Below are 25,043 nucleotides of genomic sequence, written 5' to 3' on the forward strand. Positions count from 1 at the left end.
TTAACCGTAGCATTTCAGTGAAATAAAGAGTGCATTGCAACCAGCAAACCCTAAAAACCAAGACTTTGAAAATTTCCCCAAACTTGGCACCAAGCCCACACTTAGCCTACTTTCACCACCAAACTTGGCTAGCTTCATAACCAACCAAAACGAAAAATTTCTTACACCAAGATTTTTACAGTACCCATTTGGTGATATAAATATTAAATTCCAACCATCAAACCCAGTAAACAAAGACTTTGAAAATTTCCCAAAAGTTGCACCAAGCATCAACTTAGCCAACTTTCACCACCAAAGTTGGTTAGCTTTAAAAGGCACCAAAATGAAAAATTTCTTGGAACAGGATTGCAACAATAGCCTTTTGGTGATATAACTAGTGCATGACAACCATCAAACCCCAAAAACAAAGACTTTGGAAATTTCCCAAAAATTGGCACGAAGTACCAAATTAGCGAACTTTCACCACCAAACTTTGCTAGCTTCAAAACCAACCAAAATGAAAAAATTCTTTCACCAAGATTTTTACAGGAGCAAATTTGTGATATAAAGAGTAAATTCCTACAATCAAACCCCGAAAACCAAGAGTTTGAAATTTCTCTAAACTTGGCACCAAGCACCAACTTGGCCATCTTTCATCACCAAACTTGGCTAGCTTCAAAACCAACCAAAATGAAAAATTTCTTGCACCAAGAATTTTATAGTAGCAATTTGGATATATAAAGAGTAAATTCCTACAATCAAACCCCAAAAACCAAGACTTTGAAAATTTCCCAAAACTTGGCACCAAGCACCAACTTAGCCAACTTTCACTACCAAACTTGGCTAGCTTGAAAACCAATCAAAATTAAAAAATTTCATGCACCAAGATTTCGACCATAACCTTTTAGTGATATAAAGAGTGAATTCCAACCACCAAACCCTAAAAACCAAGACTTTGAAAATTTCCCAAAACTTGGCACCAAGCACAAACTTACCCAACTTTCACCAGCAAACATGGTTAGCTTCAAACCAACCAAAATGAAAAATTTCTTGAACCATGATTTTCATAGTAGCCTTTTGGTGATATAAATAGTCAATTCCAACCATCAAAGCCCAAAAATCAAGAATTTGGAAAAATCCCAAAACTTGGCACCAAGCACCAAGTTAGCCAACTTTCACCACCCAACTTGGCTAGCTACATAACCAACCAAAACGAAAAATTTCTTCCACCAATCCTTTTATAGTAGCCATTTGATGATATAAATAGTAAATTCCAACCATAAAACCCCAAAAATCAAGACTTTCAAAATTTCATAAAACTTGGCACCAAGCACCAACTTAGCCTACATTCACCACTGCACTTGGCTACCTTCAAAACCAACCAAAATGAAAAAATTTCTTGCAACAAGATCTTGAAAATATCCTTTTAGTGATATAAAAAGTGCATTCCAACCATAAAACCCCAAAAAACCAGGACTTTGAAAATTTCCCAAAAGTTGCACCAAGCAACACAACCAACTTTGACCACCAATCTTGGCTAGGTTTAAAACCCACCAAAATGAAAATTTTCTTGGAACCGGATTGTGACAGTAGCCTTTTGGTGATATAAAGAGTAAATTCCTACAATCAAACCCAAAAAACAAAGACTTTGGAAATTTCCCAAAACTTGGCACCAAGCACCAACTCAGCCAACTTTCACCACCAAATTTGGCTAGCTACAAAACCAACCAAAATGAAAAATTTCTCGAAACCAATATTTTTAAAGCAGCCTTTGGGGACATAAATAGTACATTCCCACCATCAAACCCAAAAAACCAAGACTTTGAAAATTTCCCAAAACTTGGCACCAAGCACCACCCTAGCCAACATTCACAACCAAACTTGGCTAGCTTAAAAACCAATTCAAACTAAAAAATTTTCTTGCACCAACATTTTGACCGTAGCCTTTTAGTGATAAAAAGAGTGCATTCCAACCAGCAAACCCCAAAAACCAAGACTTTGAAAATTTCCCAAAACTTAGCACCAAGCACGAACTTAGCCAACTTTCACCACCAAACTTGGCTAGCTTCAAAACCAACAATATTGAAAAATTGCTTGGACCAGGATTTTGATAACAGCCTTTTGGTGATATTAATAGTGCATTCCAACCATCAAACCTTAAAGACCAACTTTGAAAATTTCCCAAAACATGGCACCAAACACCATCCTAGCCAACTTTCTCCACGAAACTTGGCTAGGTTCAAAACCATCCATATTGAAATATTTCTTGGACCAGGATTTTGATAGTAGCCTTTTGGTGATGTAAATAGTGCATTCCAACCATCAAACCCCAAAAACAAAGACTTTGGAAATTTCCCAAAACTTGACACCAAGCATCAACTTAGCTAACTTTCACCACCAAACTTGGGTAGCTTCAAAACCAACCAAAATGAAAAATTTCTTGCACAAAGATTTTTACAGCAGCCTTTTCGTAATATAAAGAGTGCATTCAACCCATCAAACCCACAAAACAAAGTCTTTGAAAATTTCCCAAAACTTGGCACCAAGCACAAACTTAGCCAACTTTCACCACCAAACTTGGCTACCTTCAAAACCAACCAAAATGACAAATTTCTTGGACCAGGATTTTGATAGTAGCCTTTTCGTGACATAAAGAGTTCATTCCAACTATCACACCCCAACAACAAAGACTTTGAAAATTTCCCAAAACTTGGCACCAAGCACGAACTTAGCCAACTTTCACCACCAAACTTTACAAGCTTCAAAACCAACGAAAATGAAAAATTTCTTTGACCAGGATTTTGATACTAGGCATTTGCTGATAGACAGAGTGCATTCCAACCATCAGACCCAAAAAACAAAGACTATGAAAATTTCCCATATCTTGGTACGTAGCACTAACTTAGCCAACTTTCACCACCAAACTGGGCTAGCTTCAAAACCAACCAAAATAAAAAATTTCTTGCACCACGATTTTGACAGTAGGCCTTTGGTGATATGAAGAGTTCATTCCAACCATTAAACCCCAAAAACCAAGACTTTCGAAATTTCCCAAAACTTGACACCAAGCATCAACTTAGCCAACTTTAACCAACAAACTTGGGTACCTTCAAAACCAACCAAAATGAAAAATTTCTTGCACAAAGATTTTTACAGCAGCCTTTTCGTGATATAAAGAGTGCATTCAACCCATCAAACCCACAAAACCAAGGCTTTGAAAATTTCCCAAAACTTGGCACCAAGCACAAACTTAGCCAACTTTCACCACCAAACTTGGCTAGCTTCAAAACCAACCAAAACTACAAATTTATTGGACCAAGATTTTGATAGTAGCCTTTTCGTGATATAAAGAGTGCATTCCAACCATCAAACCCCAACAACCAAGACTTGAAAATTTCCCAAAACTTGACACCAAGCACGAACTTAGCCAACTTTCAGCACCAAACTTTACAAGATTCAAAACCAACCAAAATGAAAATTTTCTTTGACCAGGATTTTGATACTAGCCATTTGCTGATATAGAGAGTGCATTCCAACCATCAGACCCAAAAAACAAAGACTATGAAAATTTCCCAAATCTTGTCACGAAGCACCAACTTAGCCAACTTTCACCACCAAACTTGGCTAGATTCAAAACCTGTGATAACAGTTGAAAAACTGTTATTTTCATGCTTAAAATTGATACTAAAAGCAACCTTTAGACTTAGAAACTAGCTTGAAATCATACTTTTATCCATATTTTCAGAAATAAGAGAGTTGGACAGGTTTATGCTTGATTTCAGTGTTTTTGTGCAGGTTTTAAGGTGAATTTAGTGAAAGAAGTGAAGAATGAGAGAGAGGGAATCAGAAAAGGAATCAAAGAGTGCAAAAGGAGAAGCCGAAGGCACCGCTCAGCGGCAGTTTACCGCTGAGCGGCACTCAGAAGCTCACGGGAGGACCGCTGAGGGGCAAAATGGCCGCTGAGGGGAAGAACCGAGCTGACGCACTTACCGCTGAGCGGTAGTTTACCGCTGAGCGGCACTTTAATGGGCTTGGACCTAAAATTTTGTAATTTACGAATGATATATAAGCCTTAGGGTTTCCTAGGGTTAGGTATCTTTGGCAGAAGCGAAGCAAACACTCTCTCTTCCACCCCTTTGAAGGAGGATCTTGGATGCTCAGGCTACCTCTTCAGCTTTCTAGGGTTTTATCTTTCATTCTTTCATTATTGTTCATCTAGGTTCACCATGAATATGGTGAACTAAACCTTGTATGTTTGTTGGGGAATCAATGTAATCTCTTGAAGCTCTCATATATGGAATTTATGCTTGCATCTTAATCTAAGATTTATGCTTTCTTTCATCATTAGTTAGGGTTTTTCCTCTTTGCTTAAAGCTTGCATCGTTTAACTCATTCAATGCATGATCATTGGTTTTGTCGATACGGGAACGTACGGGGAAGTCTAGATCCGGGGAATTTCTCCCAATATTATATTGGTTGTCGTTAAGCTCCTGCACTTATGAACTAATCATTAGGAATGCTAGGAATTGTATGAACTCGTGATTAGGGAGAAGCCATCTAGAATGGTACTTTAGAGAGTGGCATTAACAATGATGATTTGAATGTTGAATTCCTAAAATGTATGAGAGTGGATGAGATGAAATTGATCCCCAACAACATATTCATTCATAGATTTCATTGAAAGTGTTTATCTTTTGCTTTTTTGCCATTGATCAAAACTTCATGCATACATATTTAAATTTCGTCTTTTGCATATAAAATCCAAATATTTCGTTTGTAAGTCCTAGCTAATCAACAAATCACATAACTAAACTAGGCCGTGAGTCCTTTGGGAAGAACGATACTTGGTCTTACCAAGTTTATTACTTGAACGATTCGGTCATACTTGCCGATTGAAAAAACAAGTTTGTGACATCATATTTTGGTGCTTACAAATTTGTCCATCAAGTTTTTGGCGCCGTTGCCGGGGACTCGTGGTTAAACTGGTTAATTTGTGTGATTATTGATTATCTTTGACTTTAAATTTGAATTTCTGTTTTTATTTTTTCTGTTTTTATTTTATTTTATTTTATTAGATTAGATTTTATTTTTATTTGATTAGATTTTATTTTATTTTATCTTTTAGATTAGGTTAGATTTTAATTTTTAGATTAGGTTTTATTTTATTCTATCTTATTTGATTCTATCTTCTAAATCTTTTTATCTTCTGAATATATATCTTCTTCTATATCTTTTTGTGCTAACAAATCTTTTCTAGGGTTTTGTTTCTTGTGTATGCAGGAGGCAATTCGAACTAGGAGTAAGAAAACAACAGAACCTCTTCTTGAAGGTCTAGACGAGAGTAGAAGGAGGAGAAGAATCAGAACGTCCAGAGAACTTTTCCCTTCTCCAGAAACTCTCTTACAATCATCACCACAAGGTTCTGTTCATAGCACAGGAAGTATGGAGAATAACAATGCTAGAAGAACTCTTGCAGATTACACTAATATTGCTGGACCTCAACACTTTAACAGCATAGCTAGACCTAGAGTCAATGCAGCCAACATGGAGGTCAAGCCAGCATTAATTCAACTGGTGAAGAGTAATCAATTTAATGGGTTATCTCACGAAAGCCCATATGAGCACCTTACTACCTTTAATGAGATCTGCAACACGGTCAAGATTAATGGGGTGCCAGACGAAGCTATCAAACTTAGCTTGTTTCCTTTCTCATTGGGAGGCAACGCTAAGCTTTGGTTGAATTCTTTTCCAGAAGAAAGTTTCACAGAGTGGGAAGCAGTGGTCACAAAATTTTTAAACAAATACTTCCCACAATCTAAGGTGACCAAAGGCAAGCAAGAGATTTCTTCATTCAAGCAGGGCATGGAAGAATCACTGGGGCATGCATGGGACAGGTATAAAAGCTTGTTACGTAAAACTCCCACGCATGGTTTTGAAGATCAAGAAGTAGTCTTAACTTTCCTTGGAGGTCTTGGTTCACAAACCAAGATGATGCTGGACGCCTCAGCAGGAGGCAATATTAAATGGAAGACTCCAGAGGAAGCAACTGAAATTATAGAAAACATGGCTACTAGTGACAATGAGCTGCACAGTGAGAGAGGAGCTCCTATGCAACAAAAAGGAGTTCTTCAATTACAAACACATGACGCCTTGCTAGCTCAGAATAAAATTCTAACTCAACAGCTGGAGACTCTGACTAAAACTTTGGCTCAATTACCTAAAGAGTTGAAATCTGCTGCACAGGTACAAACCCAGTTGTGCGAATTATGTGGAGGTGATCATGTCAATGGTCAGTGTGCTTTTCCAGTGGAAGCCGTGGAGGATGTCAATTTCATGGCTAATCAATTTCCATACCGTCAAGGGAATTATAATCAAGGGTGGAAACCACATCCAAGCATTGGCCAAGGACAAACTGGGCAAGCTAATCAATATAACAAGCAGCAGCAGCAACCAACCTTGTGGCAACAGTTATCTATGCTTAATGAAAGACAAACAAGGTTGGAAGAAACTCTTCAGCAATTCATACAGAAAACAGAATCTTCTCAAAAAAGCACTGAAGCTGCTATAAAGAATTGGGAGATTCAAATGGGTCAGATTACCAAGCAATTGGAAGAAAGGCCAAATAGAAATTTTGGGGCTAATACTGAGGTTAACCCCAGAGAAGAGTGCAAAGTGGTAAAGAGCGTTAATGAAGAGATAATTGAGTTAGAAGAAGCAGAAACAGAAGAAAGAAGAGAAGTAGAAAGAAAGAACACTTTTCCTTTTCCAACAAATCAAGAGAAACAAATGGACTTCACAGAGTTATTCAGAATGGTGGACAATGACGCACCTTGGGAACAAATTCTACAGAAAATTGCAGTTTACACAAAATCAGATGAAGGAACCTCTACAAAGAAGAGACATAGAGAAGTTGAGGAAGAAAAGTGTATAACTGTTAAGAAAGAGTCATTCCCTCCTAAAGCACCAGATCCAGGTAGTTTTTCTATCCCTTGTACTATAGGGAAGAAAAAGGTAAAGAAAGCTCTCCTTGATTTAGGTTCAAGTGTCAACTTGATACATTATTCTTTACTGGAACAAATTGGCAATGTTAAAGTGAAACCTGTAAAGGTTAATCTAGTAATGGCTGATGGATCTTTAAAGGAGCCATGTGGGATTGCAGAAGACATTGTAGTTTGTGTTGGCAAACTTCAGTTTTTGGCAGACTTTGTGGTGATGAAAATGGAGACCGAGAGAATACCTATCATACTTGGAAGACCGTTTATGAAAACGGCCAGGGCCATCATAGATGTACATGAAGGTATAGTAGTGCTCCAGGACAGAGAGGAGAGAGTGGTGGTGGATGTCTTCAAAGATGAGACGCAAGCAAAGGAGGAAGAGGCTAGTTATAAAGCTGCCTTTCGAGATGCACCCATGACTAGACATAAAGATGAAGATCTTGAGGTTTCAGGTAACCATTGTTTGTTGTTTCAGGTACCCAAGGAAGAGGAGATTGGAAGAGGAGAAGAAATTCCTAGAGACTGGAAGAAAAGAAGACTCCAACTTGGCACACCAGTAAGAATCAAGAACAAGTTGTGGGTTGTGAAGGGCTTTAAAGAGAAGGAGATGATAGAGATAGAGTCTCCATTTTCTAGAAGAACCAAGACAGTCCAAAGGAAGCAGTTGAGAAGTTGGTGGAATGATTACATCAACTATAAAGAAGATGGAACTTGAACTTTATTGGGTCAAGCTAATGACGTTAAAAGAGCGCTTGCTGGGAGGCAACCCAGTGATTTGCAAACTTTTGATTTGGATTTTGGTTTTGTAATTTTTACTTTGTGGTCATTATCTTGTAAATATTTTGTTGGATCCAGCATCTACTGAAGGATGCTAGGTGGTTAAGTATCTACTGAAGGATACTAGGTTTGAAACACCTATTGATGGGTGTTGGTGGATTTTGGGTCAGGCTCGTGACGTTAAACAAGCGCTACCTGGGAGGCAACCCATATGATTGATTGTTTCTGTTTGTTTATTTTAGTTAGGATTTGCATAAGCATTTTTAACATTGAATTGCAAGGAACCCATGAGGGGCATGTAGGGAAGACACGTAGGTTAAGAAAAGAAGGAGAGGAGCACATCACGAAAGTGCCGCTGAGCGGTATTTTGCCGCTGAGCGGTACTCTCGAAGATTGGGCTTTAGTTCCCCTTAGCGGGACCCGAGCCCATTAGGGTATTTTTATACCCCAAGCTGCGTTTTAGGGTTTCTTTCCAGGCTTTTCTCTGCACAAACACTTCCACACATCTTCTCTTAGGTTTTCCACATCTTTTCACTCTTCCCTCTTAAGAAAAAATCTCTTCCACTCACTTTTTCACTAGTGTGCCATCAAAGTTTGGGGTTGGAAGAGAGCATTCTAGCTTGGAAGCATTCTCATTGCATTTAGCATCTCCACCCAAGTAAGTAAAATGCATTTTGTTCATTCTAGGGTTCTCGAAATTGAATGTGATAGTCAAAGCATGAATATTTAGGGGTTTTGATTTCTATGCATGATTTGATGATATATTTGATGTTTGAACCGATTAAACTGCATGATCATGAACTGGAAGACTGAAAATTGCATTTGGGTGGAGTTAGGACAGCTTTAAAACAAGAGTTTCAAAAATCTGCAGAGTTACCGCTGAGGGGTAAACTGCCGCTGAGCGGCACTCTGCCAGATTTGGTTTCTGAAATTTTGCGTGTTGGAATGTGGCACTGGTGGCGCTGAGGGGAAATTCTAGCCCTCAGCGGTGGTTTAGCTTCGAAAGGAGTTGTGTTCTGTGTTTTACTAATGATTAACATCATGTTCTGTGGTTTTGTTTGTGTTTTGAATGTAGGAATGGCATCTTCATCAGGAAAAAGATTGAAAACCATGGCAACCAAGAGAAAGGAAAAGGAACCAGAGCAACCTCATTCTGGCAGGTTCCTCTCTAGGAAACATGAGAAGCACTTTAGGGTGGTTCAGGACAGGAGACATCTGATGGAGAGAAAGGTTGGAATGATACCTAACTTTGCTCCTCAATTTGGAGAGCAAGTGTTAGGGAATGATTGGGGAAAGCTAGCTACTTATCCTGCACCTGCCAACATAGCTGTGGTGAAGGAATTTTACACCAATGCAAAGAAGATTGGTGATTATCCAGCTGAGAAATATTTGGGCTATGTCAGAGGCCATACTATCAGGTATGATCCTGATTCTATCAACAACTTCCTGGACACTGTGTGGGCTTGTGAGCAATGTCAGTTTGCTCTTTGCATGGAGGAAGGTGCTGATTTTGAGGATGTGGAGAGAGTGTTGTGTATACCTGGAGGACACTTCCAAAGGAATAGATCTGGCTCAGTGGTTAACATTAGGAGGACAGATTTGAATCCTCTTGCAAAATATTGGATGGCATTTTCTCATGCCAACATTCAGCCATGTTCACATGTGTCAGATATTACTCTCAGCAGGGCACTATTCATCTACTGTGCTATCAGAAATTTGAATGTTAATATTGGGCAGGTGATAGCTGATGAAATTAGTGTATGTGCTAACACCTCAAACAACAAAGCACCACTAGGACATCCTTCTTTGATTACTCACCTTTGCAAGCTAGCTGGGGTGGATACTTCTGTTCCACCATTTGAGAGGCCAAGAAAAGCTATTGATGAGGCCTATTACAGACAGTACTGTGGAGGTGAGGATGCTGCTCAGCCAGTTCCACCACGCCGTGCTCGTAGAGAGAGAGGGCTAGCACAGAGCCAGACATCTGCTGATACGCATGAAGCAGAACCATTCCAGATGAGGGACATGTATATGTCTCTTATATGTGCTCAGTTGCAGTCCATTCACAGAGGGCAGGTGGCCACTGCTGAGATGATAGTGGGGATGTATGATACACCTCCAGCCCACAGGTGGACTATGGATGAATTCCACAATGTAGTAGCTTGGCCAGAAGAACCAGTACATGGAGGAGGAGCTGGAGCAGCTGAAGCTTCAGCTAGAGATATGGAAGAAGATGATGCTGAGGAGGAGGATGCATTTGATGATGATGAAGAGGAAGAGGAAGATACAGAGGACAGCTCAGACTGATGAGGAGCTGAGATAGCATTTACTGATGAATGCTGTCATATGATTATGCTTTTGTGGTTTAAGTTTTCTGAACTTGTTTTGTTTTCGTTTTTAGATTAGGTTTGATGTACTCTATTGAACACCTGGTTTGTTATGATGGTTTGCTATTAACTGTGATTGTGTGATAAGTACTGCTTGATGATGCTTATTGATTGATGTTGAGATAGATGTGCACATTAAAATGCTTATACAGGTGATTCACAAGCTTTGTGAACAAATGCATGATATTATGATTGTGATTGTGAGATTAAGCAGGATGTGTATGTCAAATGTGAATGAGCTTATATGTGAGGTTTTGAGCTCTAGAGTTTTTGGTATGATTGAATGCTATTACTTTGAAAGCATGAATGATTTTGCCCAGGTTTTCTATGATTGAATCAATTGCTTGTTTTGCATCATGTGATCAAGGCCATTTGTTGGAACCCTTTTTATTGGCCAAATTCATAAAGTTAGCCTACTAAAAGAGAACATGTTGTGTTCTATCCTTTGAACCTTTAGCCTTGAACATACACTGAAAACCTTTGATTTAAAATCTTTACCTTGAGTTAAGTAGAAGATCTTGTATGGTATTGTTAAATGTTCAAGTTTGGGGTTATTGGGAAAACATGAAAAGAAAAGCATTGAGCTGAGAGCTAAAAAGTAAGAATATGCAAAGAGAAAAGAAAAAGAAGTAAAGCTCAATGCAAAGGCAAAGGTAAAAGAAAGTTGGGAATGAATAAGATGATTGTGTTGTTATGATTCTCTTAACTCAAGGATTTTGTGATCCAGAAAAACCAATTTTCTTGTTAGCCCAGCCACATTATAAGCCATTGAAAAGTCCTTGTGATGATGCATGCTTGTGAATGTTTTTGATTGTGGTAAAATGAAAGGCAAAGTTGATTCATGTGACATTGTGATAGTAGAGTGAAGGAGTGAAACACTTTACCTCTTATACACTTGTGTGTTGAGTGAAACACTTTACCTAGTGAGGAAATATTCCATAAGCACATGAACATCCATGCTTAATTGATTGATCATTCATGAAAAATAGCATTTGTTGGAATTTAAATGACTTTGTGAACACTAAAGCATGTGCACATCTTGAATGAACTCTTGGTCATAAGTTTGAGTGAAGTTGTTACTTATCTTGGAAAAGAGGATTTTTGAATGAGTGAACCATCATATGAATTGGTTGGAGATTGAGTTACATTTTGTTTGCTTGAGGACAAGCAAAGTTCTAAGTTTGGGGTTGTGATAACAGTTGAAAAACTGTTATTTTCATGCTTAAAATTGATACTAAAAGCAACCTTTAGACTTAGAAACTATCTTGAAATCATACTTTTATCCATATTTTCAGAAATAAGAGAGCTGGACAGGTTTATGCTTGATTTCAGTGTTTTTGTGCAGGTTTTAAGGTGAATTTAGTGAAAGAAGTGAAGAATGAGAGAGAGGGAATCAGAAAAGGAATCAAAGAGTGCAAAAGGAGAAGCCGAAGGCACTGCTCAGCGGCAGTTTACCGCTGAGCGGCACTCAGAAGCTCACGGGAGGACCGCTGAGGGGCAAAATGGCCGCTGAGGGGAAGAACCGAGCTGACGCACTTACCGCTGAGCGGTAGTTTACCGCTGAGCGGCACTTTAATGGGCTTGGACCTAAAATTTTGTAATTTACGAATGATATATAAGCCTTAGGGTTTCCTAGGGTTAGGTATCTTTGGCAGAAGCGAAGCAAACACTCTCTCTTCCACCCCTTTGAAGGAGGATCTTGGATGCTCAGGCTACCTCTTCAGCTTTCTAGGGTTTTATCTTTCATTCTTTCATTATTGTTCATCTAGGTTCACCATGAATATGGTGAACTAAACCTTGTATGTTTGTTGGGGAATCAATGTAATCTCTTGAAGCTCTCATATATGGAATTTATGCTTGCATCTTAATCTAAGATTTATGCTTTCTTTCATCATTAGTTAGGGTTTTTCCTCTTTGCTTAAAGCTTGCATCGTTTAACTCATTCAATGCATGATCATTGGTTTTGTCGATACGGGAACGTACGGGGAAGTCTAGATCCGGGGAATTTCTCCCAATATTATATTGGTTGTCGTTAAGCTCCTGCACTTATGAACTAATCATTAGGAATGCTAGGAATTGTATGAACTCGTGATTAGGGAGAAGCCATCTAGAATGGTACTTTAGAGAGTGGCATTAACAATGATGATTTGAATGTTGAATTCCTAAAATGTATGAGAGTGGATGAGATGAAATTGATCCCCAACAACATATTCATTCATAGATTTCATTGAAAGTGTTTATCTTTTGCTTTTTGCCATTGATCAAAACTTCATGCATACATATTTAAATTTCGTCTTTTGCATATAAAATCCAAATATTTCGTTTGTAAGTCCTAGCTAATCAACAAATCACATAACTAAACTAGGCCGTGAGTCCTTTGGGAAGAACGATACTTGGTCTTACCAAGTTTATTACTTGAACGATTCGGTCATACTTGCCGATTGAAAAAACAAGTTTGTGACATCATATTTTGGTGCTTACAAATTTGTCCATCAACCAGCCAAAACAAAAATTTTCTTGCACCAAGAATTTGACAACATCCTTTTCGTGTTATAAATAGTTCATTCCAACAATCAAACCAAAAAACCAAGACTTTGAATATTTCCCATATCTAGGTACCAAGCACTAATTTAGCCAACTTTCACCACCAACTTGGCTAGCTTCAAAACCAACCAAAATGAAAAATTTCTTGCACCAAGATTTTGACAGTAGGCCTTCGGTGATATGAAGAGTGCATTCCAACCATCGAACTCCAAAAACCAAGACTTTGAAAATTTTGCAAAACACGGCACCACGCACAACTTAGCCAACTTTCACCACCAAACTTGGCTAGCTTCAAAACCAACCAAAATGAAAAATTTCTTGCAACAAGATTTTTACCGCAGCATTTTGGTGAAAGAAAGAGTGCATTCCAACCATCAAACCCAAAAAACCAAGACTTTCACTAGTGGAATAAGGGGAAACAACAACGGTTATTTTCGCTAATAGACAGTTGTTCCTGAACCGGGGTATATTGAGGCGAAGCAAAAAGTCTACCACTTTTGGCCTCAGTTATGAACTAAGCCATAAAATGGTAGGATACTGCCTCGATTCAGAGCTAACCGAAGCCATAGATTTTTCTCAAGGCTGTATGCCTCGGTTGGGACAATAACTGAGGCAGTATGTCTCTGTATACTACCTCGGTTGGGACAATAACCAAAGCAGTATGTCCCTTTTCTGGGTTTTATTTTTATCTGCCAGCTTTTCTGCTTCGTTTTTTACTTTAACCAAGTCCATAGTGGGGTTTTCTACCTCGGTTATGGTCTCAACCGAGGCATATTCCCCTATTTTTTTTGAAATCAGGTCTGTTTCTGCTACATTCCCAACTACAGAAATAGACCTGCATATAATTTTACAACCAAAACAGTCTAGAATAATCTAGAAGCGTATATTTTGAATGAAAATTATATTAAAACATAAATACATTCAATGTAATCATAAATCAACTTCTTAGAAGCATAAATCAATCCAATGTAATCATAAATCAACTTTGAAGTATAAATCAATGCAATGTACAAAGTTAAACTAATAATAATGTACAAAAGCATAAAAGAACTTAGAAACATAAACTTAGAACTTACTATATCCTAATATCTACCACATACTATTATATAATTTAATTACATATTTACCCAGTGCTTTCCTCACGAGTTGAAGTGACTTCTCTGGAATTGGAGCAGTCCTATTGAATCTCTGCATAAAACACAATGATTTCAATTAGTGTATATGACATCTAAACTATAGAGAAAATAAAATTCAAACCTAAATATTACCGTTTGCCATCCACTGGTATAATGTGCACGAATAATGGTCATCATCATAAACATGACGTAGTAACCACATTCATATGACCATGTTTGTCTATTACACTACAATATATCATCATAATTATAAAATGTGAAGTAACATCATTGGAATGAAACCAAATGTAACAAAGTATGGAATAAAATACCAAACCTTAAGGACAACCCATGCAAGCTTTTTAGCTGTAGTAGTAGATCTCCCAGATAGCATCATATATGTTGCAAGGAAACTATTATAAAAAATTTGCTTTAGCATACATTTATATAACAAAGAAATTTGAAACATTGATGTTCTTACCAATCTACTACATGTCTAAGAGAGCTGGGAAGAGACTTGTGCAACGAACAAAACCAGATAGCAGTGTTCTTCGGTATGGAGATCACAAGTAGCTGCCAATGACACCTGAAATTGGTAATAACTTAATTGTCATATACCAAAATTAATAAATGAAACTTTAAAGTTAACAAACTTCACTTACCCAACTATATAAGGGAGAAAATATATCTCCTTCCCCATTCCAAAGCAGGTGGTGATGTATGTTTGGATATCATCAAATTTATTTCTTTCATGAGTCATAGAGGGGTCAATGAACCCATATACATCGTTGAACCCCTTCTTGTTACTAACATCAAACATATACCTAAAATGAAGAATTAATCTGATATAAGAAACTTGATATAAAGAATTATATAAAAAAGTTCTCATAAACTTACATCATCCACAGCTGAATGAGTGTAATATTAATTTCTTCTCTCCCCAACGCAAGCTCCCTAAGATCTTGCTGATGCAAGTACAATGGGATCTGAGATTCTCTTCCAAATGTAGTAGAATTCCAGTGTACAATCATCAGCACATCTGAAATGATTTTAGCAAGCTCGTCTAACGCACCAAGAGGGTCGTCCTCAAATAAATGAGTCTTCTTCGATGTAGGACTTCCCTCTTGACCTATCTGCTATTACATGAAAAAATCAATATGTTATAACGTTAATTAGAAGTAAATATTAAAATTGAGAAATATACAGTACGAGTGTTTACCGGGGATCAGATACATCACCAACCAAATGTTTAGGCTAGGCGACAAAGGACTTAAATGCCTCTTCCATAGTGAAGAAATCATTTGTAGGCATAGGAAGAACGACATTTGGTACGACAACTTCATCGACCATGACCTTGAACTCATCTTCTGCTAACTATACACCATGCACTATAGTGGCTGTCTCATAGACTATGCCACGAGCCACTAGCATTCTTGACCAAATTGAGGTAATTCTTGATCAATATTTTTCCATTGCTTTGAATCAGCTGGATGACGAAGCAGCCCATCAGTTGTTCTCTCATCTGCATGCCATCTTAGGTTTTTAGCGTCTTTGGGATTCGCAAACAAACGCTTAACTCTAGCCACGAGTGGAAGGTACCAAACTACTTTCAAAGCTGAACTATTCTTTTTTGTGTGACCACTATCTTCACTGTTGTTTCTTGACTTGTATCGTGATAACCCACATTTTGGACACTTTATTAAAACTTCATTCTCATTCCTATATAATATGCAATCATTCGGACATGCATGTATCCATTTATACTCCATACCCATCGCACAAAGAATCTTTTTTGCATCATAATTACGAGTGGGTAATGTATTTCCATCTAGCAGCATTTCATTCAACAACGACAACAATTATGTAAAGATCTTATCAGTCCATCCATTGGTCGCCTTTAAATTCATGACCCTTAACACCGCTGACAACTGTGTGAACTTAGTTGAACCGGCATACAAAGGAGTCTCCACATCAGCGGACATCGTTTCATACACATGCGCTTGGGCAAAAGCTTCTACGCCAACATCGCGGATCATGTCCTCTAAGTTGTCTTCTTCTGGTCGATCTTCCATATCCATGGTGGAATCATATACATTTTCAGTTGTAGAGACAGATGGAAAGTCTGTTAATTCGCCGTGCCATATCCATGATGTATAACTTCGTACAAAACCATCACAAATAAGATGTTCCCTAATATCAGTTGCATTCAACTTCCTCCCATTCAAACAGTTCACACAAGGACATCTAAACTTGACTTCATCATCACCACTAGTACTCGCATTACGTTGCACAAATTCTATAAATTCTTCTACCCCTCTCTCGTACTCAGTGCTGATGCGTGGTAAATTAATCCACCATCGATCCATATGCATGTTTACTGAAATTATGTAAACAATTTCAATAATCTTGAATGATCACTTTAATCGTGTTTGTATTCAAGGTGTGACCCTATCCCATTCAAGAAGATTCACTTTTTTTAGTTTATTAATGATAACAGTTGAAAAACTGTTATTTTCATGCTTAAAATTGATACTAAAAGCAACCTTTAGACTTAGAAACTAGCTTGAAATCATACTTTTATCCATATTTTCAGAAATAAGAGAGCTGGACAGGTTTATGCTTGATTTCAGTGTTTTTGTGCAGGTTTTAAGGTGAATTTAGTGAAAGAAGTGAAGAATGAGAGAGAGGGAATCAGAAAAGGAATCAAAGAGTGCAAAAGGAGAAGCCGAAGGCACTGCTCAGCGGCAGTTTACCGCTGAGCGGCACTCAGAAGCTCACGGGAGGACCGCTGAGGGGCAAAATGGCCGCTGAGGGGAAGAACCGAGCTGACGCACTTACTGCTGAGCGGTAGTTTACCGCTGAGCGGCACTTTAATGGGCTTGGACCTAAAATTTTGTAATTTACGAATGATATATAAGCCTTAGGGTTTCCTAGGGTTAGGCATCTTTGGCAGAAACGAGGCAAACACTCTCTCTTCCACCCCTTTGAAGGAGGATCTTGGATGCTCAGGCTACCTCTTCACCTTTTTAGGGTTTATTCTTTCATTCTTTCATTGTAATTCATCTAGGTTCACCATGAATATGGTGAACTAAACCTTGTATGTTTGTTGGGGAATCAATGTAATCTCTTGAAGCTCTCATATATGGAATTTATGCTTGCATCTTAATCTAAGATTTATGCTTTCTTTCATCATTAGTTAGGGTTTTTCCTCTTTGCTTAATGCTTGCATTGTTTAACTCATTCGATGCATGATTATTGGTTTTGTCGATACGGGAACGTACGGGGAAGTCTAGATCCGGGGAATTTCTCCCAATATTATGTTGGTTGTCGTTAAGCTCCTGCACTTATGAACTGATCATTAGGAATGCTAGGACTTGTATGAACTCGTGATTAGGGAGAAGCCTTCTAGAAAGGTACTTTAGAGAGTGGCATTAACAATGATGATTTGAATGTTGAATTCCTAAAATATATGAGAGTGGATAAGATGAAATTGACCCCCAACAACATATTCATTCATATATTTCATTGAAAGTGTTTATCTTTTGCTTTTTGCCATTGATCAAAACTTCATGCATACATATTTAATTTTCGTCTTTTGCATATAAACTCCAAATATTGCGTCTTTAAGTCTTAGCTAATCAAGAAATCACATAACTAAACTAGGTCGTGAGTCCTTTGGGAAGAACGATACTTGGTCTTACCAAGTTTATTACTTGAACGATTCGGTCATACTTGCCGATTGAAAAACAAGTTTGTGACATCATATTTTGGTGTTCATAAATTTGTCCATCAATTAAACATATCAATTTTAAACAACATATCTAAAATTTCACGAAATGTTGCCAGCATTTCGCATTGGTCTTCAGGTTACACAAAATGAAAGTGATTATAAATCACAATCAAATATGCACCCGAAGATCAATACAAAACACAACTACAAAATTTCATCAAATTTAAGACATGTATATTAAAATTGATATGAATAATAAACTATGAAAAAGTCATTACTCTTCTTAAACTGTCCAACCAAACAATTCAAGATTCAATACATGTAAATTATTATTACCATCTCCTCTCTATTCATTTTTAAAAGGTACATTTCTTCAAAAATCTTTGGAGATAGTAAATAGTTTTTGTATTGAATCTCAAACGGGAAACTAAGGCTAATTCACAACAACAATATATATTCAGGCAAAGGAATAATTATATATGCAACCTACAATATATACAAGCAAACAATATATTCAACCAAACAATATATTCAAACAAGCAATTAATTACATGGTCATATTTAAAGGAAAAAATATAGAGTAGGAACCTAGGAGCGTGAAAGCCGGTCAACAATGAAGAATGTCCGACACCACAAAAATATAATATCTAGACAAAATCAAACAACACATTAATTAGTCTCATGATTCCTAACCTCCTTAAACTTTATTTTATCACCACATCAACCAATGTAATACAAACAATTCAAAATATTATTCTCTAATTTGCATATATTTAATTAAAAAATATAAAACAAACATATATTCCCCTAATTCTATATCCTAATTTCTATACCTAATTTCTATTTCTCTAATTTTTTAATCTCTAATTTCTATATCCCTATCTTAAAAATTCTATTAACCTAATTTTAATATCCTTAATTCATAGAGTTAAACTCTCTATCTCCCCTTGCATGGAATATCACTCGAATCTTCAAAATCCAAATCACCTAATTTTAATACCTTTAATTCATAGGGCTAAACACACTATCTCCCCTTGCATGGATTATCATCAACAGACCTTACCATTTCTATTTCCATTAATCTGAAAATGAAAGACAAAAAAAAATGTTCAAGAGAACTTACCGTACCGCGAAGAGAGCAAAACTGTCGCTGCCACATGAATAGAGGAGGCGCGACAACAGAAGCAGAGGCATTGCGAGGGAGGCGCAGGCGCAGGTATTGCGAGGGAGACGGAGGCGCAGGCGTTGCGAGGGAGGCGCAGGTGTAGGCGTTGCGAGGGAGGCGGAGGCCGAGGCTGAAGGAGGCGGAGGCGTGAGAGAGGGAAGAAAAAGCACTGTGGTGGTGAAGAAATGTTCGCGTGAAGAGGAAGAAGAAAGAAAACTGTTCAATTTTCTAATATCAGAAAATGATACTACCTCGGTTCATCCACTTAACCGAGGCAGTAAAGCACAATACGCTTCGCTTCTCTTCCAACCCGAGGCAGTAAAGGCCAATACGCCTCGGTTCATACACAATTGGTGCCGTATCAACACATATTAAATGATACTGAACGTCCACTTTTCTGAGATTTGGTGAGGTGGCAGGTGTGGCAGGGCCTACTACCTCGGTTCACTGATTCACCGAGGCAATATCCCTTATTTGAAAAGTTTGTCAGAGCAAAAGCAGAAGGTGAAGGGATAGGGGAATTGCCTCGGTTCTCCATTAACTGAGGCAATATCTCGAATTCGAGGATAATATACCTCGGTTCCCGCCACAACCGAGGCAATATCCTATTTTAAAAAAGTTTGACAGGTGCATAGGCTGACATGGGAGATTTTTGCTGGATAATATGCATCGGTTCCCTTTACAACCGAGGCAGTATTGTCCTTACACTTTGGTTGATGTTGAACCGAGACATATAAGTTAGCAATATTTATGAAAATGCCACCGCATTTTATATGCTTCGGTTTCTAAAACCAAAGGATATAATGCGTGTTAAAATCCCATATTTTTACTAGTGTTTGAAAATTTCCCAAATCTTGGCACCATGCATCAACTTAGCCAACTTTAACCATCAAACTTTGCTAGCTTCAAAACCAACAAAAATGAAAAATTTATTGAACCAAGATTTTTACATCAGCCTTTGGAGGATATAAAGACTGCATTCTAACCATCAAACCTGAAAAACCAAGACTTTGAAAATTTCCCAAATTTTGGCACCAAGCACCAACTTAGCCAAGTTTCACCACAAAACTTGGCTAGCTTCAAAACCAACCAACATGAAAAATTTCTTGCACCAAGATTTTTACAGTAGCCATTTGGTGATATAAAAAGTGCATTCCAACCATTACATCTAAAAAACAAAGACTTTTAAAATTTCCAGAATATTGGCAACATGCATCACCTAAGCCAACTTTAACCACCAAACTTGGCTAGCTTCAAAACCAACCAAAATAAAAAATTTCTTGCACCAAGATTTTTAAAGTAGCCATTTGGTGATATAAAGAGTGCATTCCAACCATCAAACCCCAAAAACCAAGACTTTGAAAATTTCCAAAAACTTAGCACCAAGCACCAACTTAGCCAAGTTTCACCACCAAACTTGGCTAGCCTGAAAACCAACCAAAATCAAAAATTTCTTGCACCAATATTTTTACAGCAGCCTTTTGGTGATATAAAGAGTGTATTCCAAACATCAAACTCCCAAAACTAAGACTTTTGAAATTTCCCAAAACTTGGCACCAAGCACCAACTTCGGCAACTTTCACCACCAAACTTGGCTAGCTTCAAAACCAACCAATATGAAAAATTTATTGTACCAAGATTTTTACAGCAGCCTTTTGGTGATATAAAGAGTGCATTTCAGCAATTAAACCCCAAAAACCAGGAGTTTGAAAATTTCCCTAAACTTGGCACCAAGCACGACCTTAGCCAACTTTCACCACCAAACATGACTAGCTTCAAAACCAACCAAAATAAAAAATTTCTTGGTCCAGGATTTTGATAGTAGGCTTTTGGTGATATAAAGAGTGCATTCCAACAATCAAACTCAAAAAACCAAGACTTGAAAATTTCCAAAAACTTGGCACCAAGCACGAACTTAGCCAACTTTCACCACCAAACTTGGCTAGCAATAAACCCAACCAAAATGAAAAATTTCTTGAACCAAGATTTTGATAATATCCATTTGCTGATATAAAGAGTTCATTCCAACCATCAGACCCAAAAAACAAAGACTTTGAAAATTTCCCAAATCTTGTCACGAAGGACCAACTTAGCCAACTTCCACTACCAAACTTGGCTAGATCCAAAACCAACCAAAGCGAAAAATTTCTTGCACCGAGAATTGGATAGCAACCTTTTCTTGTTATAAAGAGTTTGTTCCAACAATCAAATCCCAAAAACACAGACTTTGAAAATTTCCCATATCTTGGTACCAAGCACAAACTTAGCCAACTTTCACCACCAAATTTGGCTAGCTTCAAAACCAACCAAAATAAAAAATTTCTTGCACCATGATTTCCACAGTAGGCCTTTGGTGATATTGAACTCCAAAAACCAAGACATTGAAAATTTCAAAAACACGGCACCACGCACCAACTTAGCCAACTTTCACCACCAAACTTGGCAAGCTTTAAAACAAACCAAAATGAAAAATTTCTTGCACAAATATTTTACCACAGCCTTTTGGTGAAATAAATAGTGCATTCCAACCATCAAACCCAAAAAACAAAGACTTTGAAAATTTCCCAAATCTTGGCACCATGCATCAACTTAGCCAACTTTCACCACCAAACTTTGCTAGCTTCAAAACCAACCAAAATGAAAAATTTCTTGCACCAAGATTTTTACAGCAGCCTTTGGTGATACAAAGAGTGCATTCCAACCATCAAACCCAAAAAACCCAAGACTTTGAAAATTTCCCAAACCTTGGCACTAGGCACCAACTTAGCCAAGTTTCACCACCAAACTTGGCTAGCTTAAACAACCCAAATTGAAAAATTTCTACAATCAAACCCCAAAAACGAAGACTTTGAAAATTTCCCAAAACTTCGCACCAAGCACCAACTTAGCCAACTTTCACCACCAAACTGGGCTTGCTTCAAAACCAAGAATATTGAAAAATTTTATGGACCAGGATTTTGATAGTAGCCTTTTGGTGATATAAATAGTGCATTCCAACCGTTAAACCCCCAAAACTAAGACTTTGGAAATTTCCCAAAATTTGGCACTAAGCACCAACTTAGCCAACTTTCACCACCAAACTTGGCTAGCTTCAAAACCAACAAAAATGAAAAATTTCTTGCACCAGGATTTTGATAATAGCCATTTGCTGATATAAATAGTGCATTCGAACCATCAGACCCAAAAAAAAAAAGACTTTGAAAATTTCCCAAATCTTGTCACGAAGCACGACTTAGCCAACTTTCGCCACCAAACATTGCTAGATTCAAAACCAACAAAAATGAAAAATTTCATATACCAAGAATTGGATAGTATCCTTTTCTTGTTATATAGAGTTTGTTCCAACAATGAGATCCCAAAAACCAAGACTTTTAGAATTTCCAAAAACAAGGCACCACGCACCAACTTAACCAACTTTCACCACCAAACATGGTTAGCTTCAAAACCAACCAAAATGAAAAATTTATTGCACCAAGATTTTTACCGCATCCTTTTGGTGCAATAAATAGTGCATTCCAACCATCAAACCCAAAAACCCAAGACTTTAAAAATCTCCCAAATCTTGGCACCATGCATCTACTTAGCCAACTTTCACCACAAAACTTTGCGACCTTCAAAACCAACCAACATGAAAAATTTCGTGAATCAAGATTTTTACAGCAGCCTTTCGGGGATATAAAGAGTGCATTCCAACCATCAAACCCAAAAAACCAAGACTTCAAAAATTTCCCAAAATTTGGCACCAAGCTCCAACTTAGCGAACTTTCACCACTAAACTTGGCTAGCTTAAAAACCAACAAAAATGAAAAATTTCTTGCACCAAGATTTTGACAGTAGGCCTTTGGTGATATGAAGAGTGCATTGCAACCATCGAACTCCCAAATGCAAGACTTTGAAAATTTCCCTAAACAGGGAACCACAGACCAACTTAGCCAACTTTCACCACCAAACTCGGCTAGCTTCAAAAATATCCAAAATGAAAAATTTCTTGCACCAAGATTTTTACCGCAGCCTTTTGGTGAAATAAAGAGTGCATTCCAACCATCAAACCAATAAAACCAAGACTTTGAAAATTTCCCAAACCTTGGCACTAGGCACCAACTTAGCCAAGTTTCACCACCAAACTTGGCTAGCTTCAAAACAACCCAAATTGAAAAATTTCTACAATCAAACCCCAAAAACGAAGACTTTGAAAATTTCCAAAAACTTCGCACCAAGCACCAACTTAGCCAACTTTCACCACCAAACTGGGCTTGCTTCAAAACCAAGAATATTGAAAAATTTTATGGACCAGGATTTTGATAGTAGCCTTTTGGTGATATAAATAGTGCATTCCAACCGTTAAACCCCCAAAACTAAGACTTTGGAAATTTCCCAAAATTTGGCACTAAGCACCAACTTAGCCAACTTTCACCACCAAACTTGGCTAGCTTCAAAACCAACAAAAATGAAAAATTTCTTGCACCAAGATTTTTACAGCAGCCTTTTGGTGATATAAAGAGTGCATTCCAACCATCAAACCCCTAAATTGAACACTTTGAAAATTTCTCAAAACATGGCACCAAGCACGAACTTAGCCAACTTTCACCACCGAACTTGACTAGCTTCAAAACCAACCAAAATGAAAAATTTTTTGGAGCAGGATTGTGATAGTATCCTTTTGGTGATATAAAGAGTGCATTCCAACCATCAAACTCCATAAACTAAGACTTTGAAAATTTCCGAAAACTTGGTACCAAGCACGAACTTAGCCAACTTTCACCATCAAACTTGCCTAGCTATAAAACCAACCAAAATGAAAAATTTCATGGACCAGGATTTTGATAATAGCCATTTGCTGATATAAATAGTGCATTCGAACCATCAGACCCAAAAAAAAAAAAGACTTTGAAAATTTCCCAAATCTTGTCACGAAGCACGACTTAGCCAACTTTCGCCACCAAACATTGCTAGATTCAAAACCAACCAAAATGAAAAATTTCATATACCAAGAATTGGATAGTAGCCTTTTCTTGTTATATAGAGTTTGTTCCAACAATGAGATCCCAAAAACCAAGACTTTTAGAATTTCCAAAAACAAGGCACCACGCACCAACTTAACCAACTTTCACCACCAAACATGGCTAGCTTCAAAACCAACCAAAATGAAAAATTTCTTGCACCAAGATTTTTACCGCATCCTTTTGGTGCAATAAATAGTGCATTCCAACCATCAAACCCAAAAACCCAAGACTTTAAAAATCTCCCAAATCTTGGCACCATGCATCTACTTAGCCAACTTTCACCACAAAACTTTGCGACCTTCAAAACCAACCAACATGAAAAATTTCGTGAATCAAGATTTTTACAGCAGCCTTTCGGGGATATAAAGAGTGCATTCCAATCATCAAACCCAAAAAACCAAGACTTCGAAATTTTCCCAAAATTTGGCACCAAGCTCCAACTTAGCGAACTTTCACCACTAAACTTGGCTAGCTTAAAAACCAACAAAAATGAAAAATTTCTTGCACCAAGATTTTGACAGTAGGCCTTTGGTGATATGAAGAGTGCATTGCAACCATCGAACTCCCAAATGCAAGACTTTGAAAATTTCCCTAAACACGGCACCACGGACCAACTTAGCCAACTTTCACCACCAAACTTGGCTAGCTTCAAAAATATCCAAAATGAAAAATTTCTTGCACCAAGATTTTTACCGCAGCCTTTTGGTGAAATAAAGAGTGCATTCCAACCATCAAACCAAAAAAACCAAGACTTTGAAAATTTCCCAAACCTTGGCCCCAAGCATCAACTTAGCCAACTTTCACCACCAACCTTGGCTAGCTTCAAAACAAACCGAAATGAAAAATTTCTTGCACCAAGATTTTTACAATACTAATTTTTTGATATAAAGATTAAATTCCTACAATCAAACCCCAAAAACCAAGACTTTAAAAATTTCCCAAAACTTGACGCCAAGCACTAACTTAGCCATCTTTCGCCACCAAGCTTGGCTGGCTTCAAAACCAACAATATTAAAAATTTTCTTAGACCAGGATTTTGATAGTAGCCTTTTGGTGATATAAAAAGTGCATTCCAACCATCAAACCCCAAAAACCAAGACTTTGAAAATTTCCCAAAACATGGCACCAAGCACCAACCTAGCCAACTTTCACCACCAAACTGGGCTTGTTTCAAAACCAACAATATTGAAAAATTTCTTGGACCAGTATTTTTATAGTAGCATTGTGGTGATATAAACAGTGCAATCCAACCATCAAACTTCAAAAACTAAGACTTTGAAAATTTCCCAAAGCTTGGTACCAAGCACGAACTTAGCCAACTTTCACACCCAAACTTGGCTAGCTATAA

Source organism: Vigna angularis, chromosome 5, assembly GCF_016808095.1.
Source record: "Vigna angularis cultivar LongXiaoDou No.4 chromosome 5, ASM1680809v1, whole genome shotgun sequence".
Taxonomy (NCBI): Eukaryota; Viridiplantae; Streptophyta; class Magnoliopsida; order Fabales; family Fabaceae; genus Vigna; species Vigna angularis.